The sequence below is a fragment of the Mytilus californianus genome, unplaced genomic scaffold (assembly GCF_021869535.1).
Source record: "Mytilus californianus isolate M0D057914Y unplaced genomic scaffold, xbMytCali1.0.p SCAF_6, whole genome shotgun sequence".
Taxonomy (NCBI): Eukaryota; Metazoa; Mollusca; class Bivalvia; order Mytilida; family Mytilidae; genus Mytilus; species Mytilus californianus.
The window spans coordinates 3,323,632-3,337,084 of NW_026262712.1; the positions used below are offsets into that span (position 1 = coordinate 3,323,632).

General features: G+C 32.5%; 1 long non-coding RNA gene across 1 annotated transcript; it reads right to left on the reverse strand.

The window, feature by feature from the left end:
* Nucleotides 1-276: 276 nt before the first annotated feature.
* LOC127705346 (uncharacterized) lies at nucleotides 277-11,555 on the reverse strand. The gene is made up of 3 exons (XR_007983844.1): nucleotides 11,008-11,555; nucleotides 5,296-5,561; nucleotides 277-518 (listed from the first exon to the last, which is right to left on the reverse strand). It is a non-coding gene; the product is annotated as an uncharacterized LOC127705346 (long non-coding RNA).
* Between the last annotated feature and the right edge of the window lie 1,898 nt (nucleotides 11,556-13,453).

The window sequence follows — 13,453 nt, forward strand, 5'->3', positions numbered from 1 at the left end:
TTGTACCGATTGAAAGCTTGATTTTACTTTTTTACCTTGCTCTCACTTGACTTGGTACCTGGATGTCCTACCACAGAAAAGGTTACCTGTCGAAAAATTATATAATCCGGAGTCAAAAGTCGGTAATATGAAAATAGTCTATTCCCTTACTGTTCTGTTTATTTTTTTTTCTGGAAACATCGGTACAGCGCTGATGTGTCTACTTTGACTTATGGTTTATGATTGCTTATTGGTTCTTCCTTCGCGGTTTGTCTTACTTACAGTTTCTAATTTCTTTTTGATAAAAATATTATTGATATCTTGTGACTGCATGAAACATTTCTCCACGGGTCGATGGTTGTGTACAACAAATAACAACATAAATGTGAAAAACACGTAAAGAATTATGTCCTGAAGATTTGTCTGGATTTTTTTTTTTAAATCAAGTTCTTGTTTAGCTTTCTTCAGACTTTTTTTTGAAGCATGTTCTGGGATAATTGTCCTCATATTACTTCTTTTCTGCAATAATGTATTGCTTTCTGAAATTAAAAGATAAATATTTCATTAGATATCAGCTAGACGCTATTACGTTCGTGTATACTGATATAAGAAAAGTGTATGATTATGTCTACATGAACTCATTTTCAAAAACTAATGGTCAGGAAATACAGGATATAATAATTTTGAGATTTTTAATTGAATGAATATATGGCAACAGGTTATGAATAAACTCATAATAGACACTAGGCTTAAAATTGTGTACGCCAGACGTGCGTTTTATCTACAAATCATAAAAATTAGAAAGATTTGAAAAGAAAATAGTTTGAAAAGCATTGGGACCTGAATTCCGAATCGTTTTGCCAAATACAGCTAAGATAATCTGGAATAGACATTTCTTAGTTTAAAAAGAATTCAAAGTTTTGTCAACAGTTAATTTATAATAACGATCATATCAATGATAATGCATGTCAACACAGAAGTGCTGACTACTGGGCTGGTGATTTCACCTTTTTCTTATGTTAACACTGGTTATATGACGTTTTGAAAAGAAGATACTTTACATATCTAGAACCAAATTCATTTTGGACTCGAGCATCACTGAAGAGACATGAATTGTCGAAATGCGCATCTGATGCAATAAATTGTGTATCATTAATGTACTTATATACGGCCTAATATATAATTCTTCAAATCGGGGCTTATAACTCGTGGAAAAATGAAAATAACTCTTCATAAATTATATGCCTCCGAAATGCTTTTCTGGATTTTCCTTGATCAGGTTCAAACCCAAACATTTGAAAGCCATTGATATATATAAGTACCGAAACACGTGGAGATCTATAACACCAAAAAAGGAGACTAAAAATAGCCAAGTTCATCTGAAGGCAACTTTTCCTGAGGATGTTGGAACCTTAGTTTCTATATAAATTTCAAACTGAAAAAAAAATGAAAATTTTAGAAAGGTATTTTATACATCAAGTCAGTACCGAAGAGGATAAATAGTCCACCAGCAGCAGTTTCTATCTAGTGCTATAAAAAAAAAAAAAAAAAAAAAAAAAACTTTATCAATTTGTATGAGTCTTCTGGATTTATTTACAAGGAACGCTCAACACTTAACATTAGAAAGCCTAGAATGTATAAGTACTGAAACACGTGGAGAGCTATATAACAAAAAGGGGGCCAAAAATAGTAGTTAGATCCATCTTTGTTCAACTTTGCCTGAGGGTGTTGTTACCGTAGTTTCTTGATAATTTCTGACTTTATAAACAGACAATTTAAGAAAAGTATGTCATAAAGCATGTCACTAAAAACGACCAAAATGCAAGTCAGCGGTACCAAACAATTTGTTTGGATATGTCTTTACTGTTAAATCATTCTCACAAAATCCAATTTCTCAATAAAAATGGTTGATTAGTACGGAAGGTAAAAAAAGGGCAACATGCATGATTATCATAATGGTCCAGCTGATAAAGCAATTCGCATTTTATATTTAAAGACTACCATTGAATGCCTCTATAAGATTTTAACAGTGTAACCCATCTTCCTTACCACGGACGACATCTTTTTAGGATATGATATGGAACGCCATGACTGTTTTCTGATGTTGATTGTTTAATATGTTCGGTGCTTTCTGCATTATGTTCAGTAGTATTTATATTAGGTTCAGTAGTTTTCATATTCTGTTCAGTAGTTTTGACATTATGTTCAGTAGTTTTGACATTATGTTCGGTGCTTTGGTTATTATGTTCAGTAGTTTCATTATTTTATGCAGTGGTATTTAAATTATGTTCGGTACTTCTGACGTTATATTCAGTGCATTTTGCATTATGTTCAGTACTTTCGACATTATGTTCAGTAGATTCAATATTATTTGCAGTACATTATGTATTACCTTCAGTGGTCCCGGTTTCTTTTTATTCGGTGGATTATTCATTATGTTCAGTAAAAGCATCAGTATTATACTCGGTTCAATGAACTATATGTTCAGTAGTTGTAGTAAAAATTGGGAAATCAATAACGGAAATTGTCGGAAAAAAAAACGAACGCGGACATTTTTGACAGACGTTTTCTTCATGGACACTTTTACGGGATGGAATGAAAATGGAAGAAATGGAAGAAGTATCAAATTGGTTTGTTTTACGTTCCCACGTTGGCAATTTTCACAAGGAAAAAATTACTCCTGACTTAATTTGTAAGATGTCATGATTAATTGATTGTTGTTTTTGAACGTATAGTGGCAAATATTTCATGCATATTTATGACGGAGAGAAGAATTTTTAAACAAAAAATAAGAAGTTGCATGCATTGTCGTTGATACACCATGACTATAGAGAGACGACAAAAAGACAAACAGCAAAAGAAAATTATATAAAAACATATTCTATAGCTTTTGTATTCCTAGAAGGTAACCCTTTTTGTTGGTTGGTTGTAGCATACTAATCTCATGCACCGACTTTTAAGAGACCACCAAAAATCTCCTTCTGGATATTCTTATTGTATTCTGCATCCTACCCCGCTAATAGGCGCTTAAATATCAGATATTTATTTGAAATAACCCAAGATATATGAGGTTGTGGATGAGGTTTACAGAACAGAGAATAATGCCCCTACCTCCAAAAAAGGGAAGGTGGGCAAAAAAATAAAGAATAGAGAATAAAGGGGCGCTTTGAAAAAAAATGTTTAAAACTTTGGAAAAAGGTAAAAAAAAAAAAAAGTGATTACAGAATTAAATGATTAACAGAATAACTAAACTTTTTCTGCATACCGAATTTATTATTGATATGGAATGAAATGTTGAACTGGTCGTAATAAGAACTGGTTAATTGATGTTACCATGCAAATTATGTACATTGGATATTTTCTTCGAAAATCACGATCTTGCACGAGTTAACAAATCTTGACGTACTATTTCGTCCACTATTGCAGACAAAGATAATCTTACATTCTTCTCCTGCATTGTGTCAGAAATTATTACAACAATGATAAAACAGTTCGTGATAGAGTTCAGACAAAAATGACAGCAAAAAGCTCTGCAATAGCAGAAAAGCCAGAAAACAACTAGTCATAAATTTCATACATTCAAATAGCTACATTGAAATTTATGCTGGTATGCAAGGGTATAGAATGAAATATTGTCCAAAGTGCTACAAAAAATGAACATTGAGTATCAGTATGATTGTCATTTTAAAATCATTTATTAAGATTTTTAATCTTCCAAATTCAAGCTGTATACACAAAAACTAACTAGGTCTAAGGGTAAATATGATTACATTAGACAGGTAATGAATATCAAAATACAAAGTGCAAAACTTTAATTGTGCAAATTTTCACCATTTCTGTACAGTTATGGTTTTTATTATTTTAAAGTAATGCATAAAACATGGCCCTTTTTTTTTAATAAGAGACTAGAAACTACCCAAACCAATAACTTAATATCTGTTTTTGAACAGAGCGTTTAAAAACATTTCTGGATTTAGTCTCTAGATCCACCAAAGATAGCCAAAATAAAGAGGAATAGATTGACAATATCCAGATAAGGTTCGAGGCTAATCCGTGTTACCATGAATTATCATTGATATGGTCTTATTTATGAATCAACTTTCTCTATTCTGTAAACCTCATCCACAACCTCATTTATCTTGGGTTATTTCAAATAAATATCTGATATTTAAGCGCCTATAAGCGGGGTAGGATGCAGAATACTATAGGAGTATCTGCAAGGAGATTTTTCGTGGTCTCTTAAAAGTCGGTGAATGAGATAAATATACTACAACCAACCAACAAAAAGGGTTACCTACAAGGAATACAAAAGCTATAGAATATGTTTTTATATTTTATTTTTTGCTGTTTGTCTTTTTGTCGTCTCTCTAAGGGCATGGTGTATCAACGACAACGCATGCAACTTCTTATTTCTTTTTTGAAAATTCTTCTCTCCGTCATAAATATGCGTGAAATATTTGCCACTGTACGTTTAGAAAACAACAAACAATCAACCAATCATGACATCTTACAAATTAAGTCAGGAGTATTTTTTTCCTTGTGAAAATTGCCAACGTGTCAACGTAAACCAAACCAATTTAATACTGCTTCCAATTCTTCCATTTTCATTCCTGATCCCGTTAAAGTGTCCATGAAGAAAACGTCCGTCGAAAATATCCGCGTTCGTTTTTTTCTGAAAATTTCCGTTATTGACTTCCCGACTTTCACTGCATCATCATAATGATACAACTACTGAACATATAGTTCATTGAACCGAGTGTAATACTGATGCTTTTACTGAACATAATGAATAATCTACCGAATATAAAGAAACCGGGACCACTGAAGGTAATACATAATGTACTGCAAATAATATTGAATCTACTGAACAATAATGTCGATGGTACTGAACATAATCAAAAATGCACTGAATATTACGTCAGAAGTACCGAACATAATTTAAATACCACTGCATATAATAATGAAACTACTGAACATAATAATCAAAGCACCGAACATAATGTCAAAACTACTGAACATAATATGAAAACTACTGAACAAAATATAAATACTACTGAACGTAATGCATAAAGCACCGAACATATTTAACAATCAACATCAGAAGACAGTCATGGCGTTCCATATTATGACTACAAAATATGTTTAAATCCTGGTATATATGATTACTTTTCTTACCATATAAAGGTAAACTGTCTGACGGACTGACTTACTGATAGACGGACATGGCGCAAACTCATAGTGACCTTTGGCGTCGCTGGTAGGAGACTAATAAACGGGTAACTAAACCAAACTTGTATTTGAAATTATCAAACTTACCTTCTGGTTTGTGTACAATCAAGACTGGTCCAAAATCAATTTTCACCTCCCGTTTCAATATAAATGTAAACAACATGGCAAAAAACACAACACTGATAGGTTCAATTAAAAAGACATCATCAATAAATGCTGTAAGAAAGGACACCAGCCAATTCAAACTCTCATAGTAGCCATATTTCAATCCGTACAGCATAACAAAATATGATGCGGTCAAAGATGTCAAAATAGTTGTGGTCCATGCAATGTATATAACCCACCACGGAAACCTGAAAATAAAATTTTATAAATACATATAAAAGTAAAAGTAATTGTATCAATTTACAGATTTCCTAAAAATACTGTCAGATATGAAAAGATCTCAAAACATTTTGTTTCTAAGAAGCATTTTATTTAACTAATAATCAGATTGAGGCAGATTTCAATGTAAATATACAAATAAGAAGATGTGGTATGATTGCCAATGAGACAACTCTCCACAAGAGACTAAATGACAAAGAACATAACAACTATAGGTCACCGTATGGCCTTCAACAACGAGTAAAACCCATACCGCATAGTCAGCTATGAAAGGCATCGAAATAACAAATGTAAAACAATTTAAACGAGAAAAACTAACTGACGGTCTGTTTTGTGTACAAAATAATGTACGAAAACAAATTTGATATACAGCAACAAACGACAACCACGTAATAACAGGCTCCTGGCTTGGGACAGGCACATGCTGAATGTGGCGGGATTGAACTAGTTTGAAGACGCCAACCCTCCCCTAACTATGGACAGTAGTGTAACAGTACAAAACAAGAACAAACTATAAAAATCAGTTGAAAATGGCTTTACTCATGAGGTGGATACAAAGCAGAAATACATCTAACAAAAACACAGAGTGTACTTGGCAAGGTACTAATACATCCCCGCAACAAAAAGACACTAAATACAGATCTGAGAGTACTCGTAGTTACTGACAGCTAGATCAAAGCCAATAACAACTAATAAAAAAATCATGCATCTTAGACTAAAATATCAATCTGGCACATCCAACATCCAATGGATTTATTGTATAGACGTCATTAACAGTCAGAGAAAAACATGACCTTGTGCAATGCCAAGATACAGGTATCGACAGATTGTAGGGCCATGGATGTTCATATGTATATATGAATAATATTTAGTTTGATTTTAATTTACTTATAACAAAACCAGTATTAATACCAATCAAAACAATATTCAAAGATCTAATTAAAGTGTTGAATAGGTAACCTTTTATAATAAGTTTATTTATAGGATCGATAAGTTTACCCGGATCGTATCTAAATTTCCGGGCTCGGAAAACAACATCTCCGTAAAACTAAGGATGTGTATAGTTATCACAATTTCATCACAATATTTGCGTACAAGTCGCTTTACATTTATGCTCTGTAAAATTTAATTAATCTGAGATGTAGAACAGCAACAAAAGCGTTGGTTTTTTTTTTTTTTTTTTGTGTGTTTTTGTTTTTGCTGTGCATGCACTGATTTTGTATTATGGATGGATACCTTTTATTTTTCTATAATATGACGAAAACAGTATCAGAATTATTCTTGCGATTAGCAAATAAATATCTTCTTTTATTACTCAAAGTACTTGTAAATATGCCTCAATCAACCAAACCTACTTAAGATACAGAATTCCACTTCGGGTCAATAGCCGCGGAAAAAAACTGCCAGAGAAGGTTGACAAAAATGAAAACACAGTAAATAACATGATGAGTCTTATACAAAATTTTAATTCTAGTAATTATGATGAGTTTATTATCAATATTCATAATAAAATAGACAATTTCCAGGGAAAATCTCTTTTTTCGATGAACATTTGAATTGTTGAAATAAAAGCAAGGATGTGAACCAGGATTCGCAATGTTAATGGAATAATGAAAATATCACTTTATACATTTGATGAGTCGGAATATTTTATCATAACGCTCAAACCCCAACCCAAAATTTGAATTTCCAAGGATGTACAATTACTAGAATACCGAGGGAGTTTATGACTATAAGTATTTAAAAATAGCAACATTAACCTAGGATCACAAAGTTTTCACTTTTTTAGGATTTTCATGATAGAAGTTTGTCTCTTTTTGCGATTTCCATTCGAATTTTCTTGGAATTAGTTTAAATAGATTAATTTTTCAAGAAAATAACAGATTTTCTAGAATACAAACACACAAAGCCCTTCCAGTTTATCTTCTTTGGGGACGATGTCTGCATGTATAAATATTAGGAAACGTCTATTTGGTCATTCAAATACTAAACCCTTGTAAATTCCATTATATTGACAACAATGTGTGAACAAAACAAACAGACATAATGGGTAAAAATGTCAAAAATAGGGGTACAGTAGTCAACATGTTTTTATAATCTCAATCACATACAAACAAACAAATATGTTAATCCTTGTAATATTCATCAAATTATATATTTTAGAAAAAATTCTGTTGATGTATCATGTGTATGTACTCGCTATTGTTTAGAATAAATTTCTTCAAACGATCCTCATCAAACATTATATAGTGACCATCGTTGTCCTAGTTTTGTACATCCACATTCATATAAACATGGTAGGTACATTACTTCATATATGATACAGTTAGTTATGCTTTATTCATACAATACACTTTATGCATTGAACAAAAAATCGGAGGACTTACCTTGTTTGTATTGGATATTTAAACTTCACAAAATTCCGTACAAACAACGGTACATTGCCGGCTCATCTGCATGTTCCACTAAATAATTGTCCATTAGATTGACTAAAACTCTGTCTGCAGTGAAATAGGGTCTTCAGAAATACTGTGAAACTGTTTACTCGCGTAGTGGTATTAACCATATGTGGATTCTTAAAAACTCTAAAGAACTTCTGGATATTTTTAAATCTCGGTCTTTTTCTGAAATTAGGTTCTATCAAAACCTATGATTTTTTAACCTTGTATTACCCCATTCCCCATGTGAAATTGAAAAATCGTCTAAAACAAATAATCCACAATGTTTTTCAACATTAAAATGGTAGCATACGCTATAAATTTATTACTTTGGGATACCATAAGGCATATTTTGTTAATATTGAACAAAAGGGTAAAACATGCTACACAGAGGAACAAGTGATCAGTATGCTGGATTTTCTTATTGACAACATATTTGTTGAATTTGGAGGTAGACTTTTTCAACAAATTGTCGGCATTCCTATGGGAAAGATTTGTGCGCCTCTCCTTGCCGACCTCTTCTTATTTTCATATGAATCGGAGTTCCTTCAGACACTTGTCAATAACAAGAAGATCAAAGAAGCCAGGTTATTCAGTTTCACTTTCAGATATATTGATGATGTTCTTTCCATTAACAATCCAAACTTTTCTGATTGGGTTCCATTAATATATCCCCCAGAACTAAAATTAATAAAACAACAGACACGGCTTCCTCCGCCTCATTTTTAGACTTATACCTCGAACTTGATATACACACTCATCTCAGTACCAGAATCTATGAAAAACGGGACGATTTTGATTTTGAAATTATCAATCCCCCCCCCCCCCCCCCCTCCCTTGTAGCAATATACCAACTTCACCTGCATATGGATATACATTTCCCAACTTATTCGGTATTCAAGAGCTTGAAGCTCCTACTCAGACTTTGTAAAACGTCATCAGAGTCTGAGCAGAGAGTTGATGAACCAGGGGTATGTCAAAGAACGTCTCGTCCTTTTTCTAAAAAAGTTCATCGGAAGGTACCAAGATCTTGTTGATAAATATTCTGTATCAACTTCACAAAATAATACACGATGATCTTGAAGCAAAGATTCTGCATACTGACGTAGTTTATCATCTTAATAACGTGTTATAGTATTCTTTTATTTGTCTTTATTAATATTTTTCTTTTACTGTTAAGTCTGTTTTTTGTGATATCCATTTGACGTGACTCTGTACTTATGTATCCCGTCATACTTTGAACGACAAAATTATTTTATTTTATTAATATTACTTTTACTATTAAGTCTGTTTTTTTGTGATATCCATTTGACGTGACTCTGTACTTATGTATCCCATCATACTTTGAACGACAAAATTATTTTATTTTATTAATATTACTTTTACTGTTAAGTCTGTTTTTTGTGAATACCATTTGACGTGACTCTGTACTTATGTATCTCGTCATACTTTAAACGACAAAATTATTTTATATCTACCTGTGCGACGTCAAACGCGCGATTCTACGCCAGTACTTAAAATCTTTTAAATAGATAAATAAAATCGTATAATAAAAATGCAAAATGAGGATGTTTAATTTAATGTATGCCTTTTTGTGCTTCTTTGTTACATTTGTTTGTTTTTAAAGTGATTAAGATGATAACACAATGTTGACTGCTGTACCCCTATTTTTGACATTTTAACCTATTGTGTCTGTTTGTTTTGTTCACGCATCGTTATCAATATAATGGAATTTGATGCGACTGTCATACAAGTGAGAGGTTTAGTTAGCTATAAAACCAGGTTCAATCCATCATTTTCTACATAAGAAAATGCCTGTACCAAGTCAAGAATATGACAGTTGTTATCAATTCGTTTGATGTGTTTGAGCTTTTGATTTTGCTTTTTGATTAGAGACTTTCCTTTTTGAATTTCCCTCGGAGTTCAGTATTTTTGTGATTTTACTTTTTACAGTTTTTTTTTATTCGTTATGTTTTAGGTGTGTAAAAGATAACCATGGATATGGCGAATTTGTCGTAACCACAATCCCCTGCCTCGTTGATAGCACTGGATTGAAACATCCCTGAAATCATTGTAACGTTAAACTTGAAATTAGCAACAAAACAAATACCACTAGGAAAACAGGAAATACTTACTTTTCCTGAGCATATGAGTTCACCTCAAAGGTGGTGTAGTTAAAGTGCCATTTATTTAGTTTTCTGCACCTTTTCTACTCGTCTTTTTCGAGCGCCATTGATGATTATTATTATGACGAAACGCGCGTGTGGTGTATCAAATTATATGCCTGATACTTTGATAACTAATATGAACATTTGGTCATGGCGTCGTCCGGAAGATAAGTTATTGAATTGTTTTCATCCTATGAGTTTTATTGATACGCTGATATCCTCCCTCCTTTTTCTTTAAAGTCGTAGTTTTTATAAGGACTAATTTGGATACTTGCATGTTACCTACTAGATACCTAGCCAATGCCAGAATGTGCGTTTTATGATTTTGTTTTCTATTACATCGCGTTTAAACTTTTTTTTTAAACCTGGCTACGATATGTTTTACATATCCGTGCTCCGTATTTTGGAAATTCATTTTCCTTTTAACGATTTTGCTCGACGACGATCCTTTCATATCAAACTTATTGCGGAGTTTATATCACGTGTTTGCAGGACGAATACTAGTGTATCTAGTCCTCCAACGATTCGCATCTGTTTGCATGGTTACGATGTTAAGAGCGAAATCGCATATTGACATTTTTCAAACATTAAAATGAATATATATTGACCTGTAAGAAGTTAATTGACCGACATGCAATTAAACTTCTTCGACAACATATTGGTATAGTCGAGTACTTCTTTTAGGTATATAATGTTCCTTTAGGCGTAGATTTGCTTTAGGTATAAAAAAAACTAGCTTATCAAATAATCCACTAAGGCCTTCACACAATGGGGATACAAGGAACAGATAATAATATTAGTTTACTTACATCCATCGTTTTACTGCCACAATTTCACGATCTCTTTTATCTGATCCCTTTTCAACACATGCCGTTGGACAGTTTACATTAATTTCCATATATCGTTCTTTATGTAGCTGTTTTGTCTTCGATCGCACAAAAAGTTCAATGATAGCTAAGTTTATAGGAAACATTATTAAACTACTTTCCAAACCAATGATAAAGTCTTTTAGGGAAAATTCAAATCGAATACTGGCTACTTGAGAACTAATCGTTTCTTCAGTGGGAATTCCATGAAACATTAGACAGGACAACATTGTACAAAGCAATAAAGACAATGCGCATGATAATCTTTGAACCCTCGTGAAATCACTACATGGTGGTTTTGAAATTATACTGATCCACAAATGCCCTCTACGTAAATCTTGGCTTGTTCTAAGTAAAAATTGTTGCTTCAATTCGTAACTTGACTTGATTGATAAACAAACTTTGGCAGTGCCACTTTGTATTCCTAGCCAATTATCGTGGTAGAAATTAAAAACTTTCTTCGTTTGCAAGTCTTGTATTATAATTCTCGAAAGAAACCTAAAACAAAAAAAAAAACAAATTGTCTTAATCAATTAAAAAATATAACACATATGTATACTTTGTTATTAAACTCATTAAGATAACAAACACGATAAGAGTATCGAATGAATACTTCAAAAACCATTGGGTACATCCATGTCCTTTAGTTGTCTCATACCACATCTTCCTGTTTTATAATACCACGCCACATGTGCCTCGTCAAGTCAGTCATTTAAATAGAGGATGTTAACATGGGGTTATAAAAACTGCCATTCAAAGAGGAAAGAGAACTCCAATTCAAAAATTAAAAAAAATATTTCACAAAAATCTTTATTATTAATTTGATTCCCATCAGACACGGATGTAAAATAAGTGCTTGTTAATGTCTTTGTCCTTAAAAGTTGATGTTGATAGCAGTTATTCAATATTCCCATTTTTTTAATTCATTGTCCAGACTTAGGACGATTGAGAGCTTGCTTTTTGGTTAATGTGTCTTTTGTTTAAGAATGTATGTTGACGACCTCGATATGGGTTATCTCATGTTTTCAGGCTGCTAAAATTAACATGTACAAAAATTCATCATTTTTGAACATCGTATTTAACAAAAGAATATATTCCCATTTTTATCTTTTATCATCTGAAAAAACTTACATTTTTAATTTCGCAAGGTGATGTAGATTTGTATAAAAAATTCCAAACTAAACTCGTTCAATGATATGATTATTCACTATTGATCAAACGTGTTTCAATTGTTTAAATAGCTTGGATCTTATTCTCAGTAGTGGGTTTTTTGTTGTTAATTTTTTGTTTGTAGATATGCTTTTTATCTTTTTTTGAGTAAGTAACTGGTTTTACATGTTTGTTGTATTGTTGTACGTGTAGACCTTGGTCTTGTTATGTTTTTTGCATCTTGCCACTTGACAGAATCTGTCATATTTATAGGATTCACAGTTACTTTAGTGCAAGCAATCTTGATGTACACCTATGGTGCCACATATGGAGCAGGATCTGCTTACCCTTCCGGAGCACCTGAGATCACCCCCAGTTTTTGGTGGGGTTCGTGTTGCTTAGTCTTTAGTTTTTCTAGGTTGTGTCTTCTGTACTATTATTTGTCTGTTTGTCTTTTTATTTTTAGCCATGGCGTTGTCAGTTTATTTTCAATCTATGAGTTTGACTGTCCCTCTGGTATCTTTCGTCCCTCTTTTATAAAGAAACATTCACACTGTATATTTGGACAAATGGATCTAACGTGTACATCTGTAGAGAATGATATAAAATGTACTGATAAGAAGCATATAAACCGTACATCTGTAGAAAATGATATAAACTCTGTACCGGTAAGATATATTTAAACTGTACATCTCTAGAGAATGATATAAATATACCGGTAAGATGCATATAAACTGTACATCTGTAGAGATTTATATAAACTCTGTACCGGAAAGATATATAAGTACGTCTGTAGAGAATGATGTAAACTTTTATCATATATTTAGTATTACAGACGGTTTGTATATTGAATTAAGGTTCTTTTCTCCAGTCTGTATCATCTACCCTGTATCGCATACCCCCTATCGCATAGCTTTACCCGTTTTCGGAACATCTCGAGACTCTTTTCGGAACTCCGCAGTTGTTATCCGATTGAATTTTCAGAAGATTACAATGTCGGACATGTTAACCCTCTTGCCCTTGGAGGGACACATGTGCCCATATATTTAATTTATGCAAGCACTTGTTCCATACCGCACCTCTTTCAGATAAAACACCAAAGAATATAGAGTAGATATTTCGTATATATAAACTTTACATCTGTAAAGAATAATTTAAATTGTACCGGTAAGATATATGTAAACTGCACATCTGTAGAGATTGATATAAACTTGTACCGGTAAGATATATGTAAACTGCA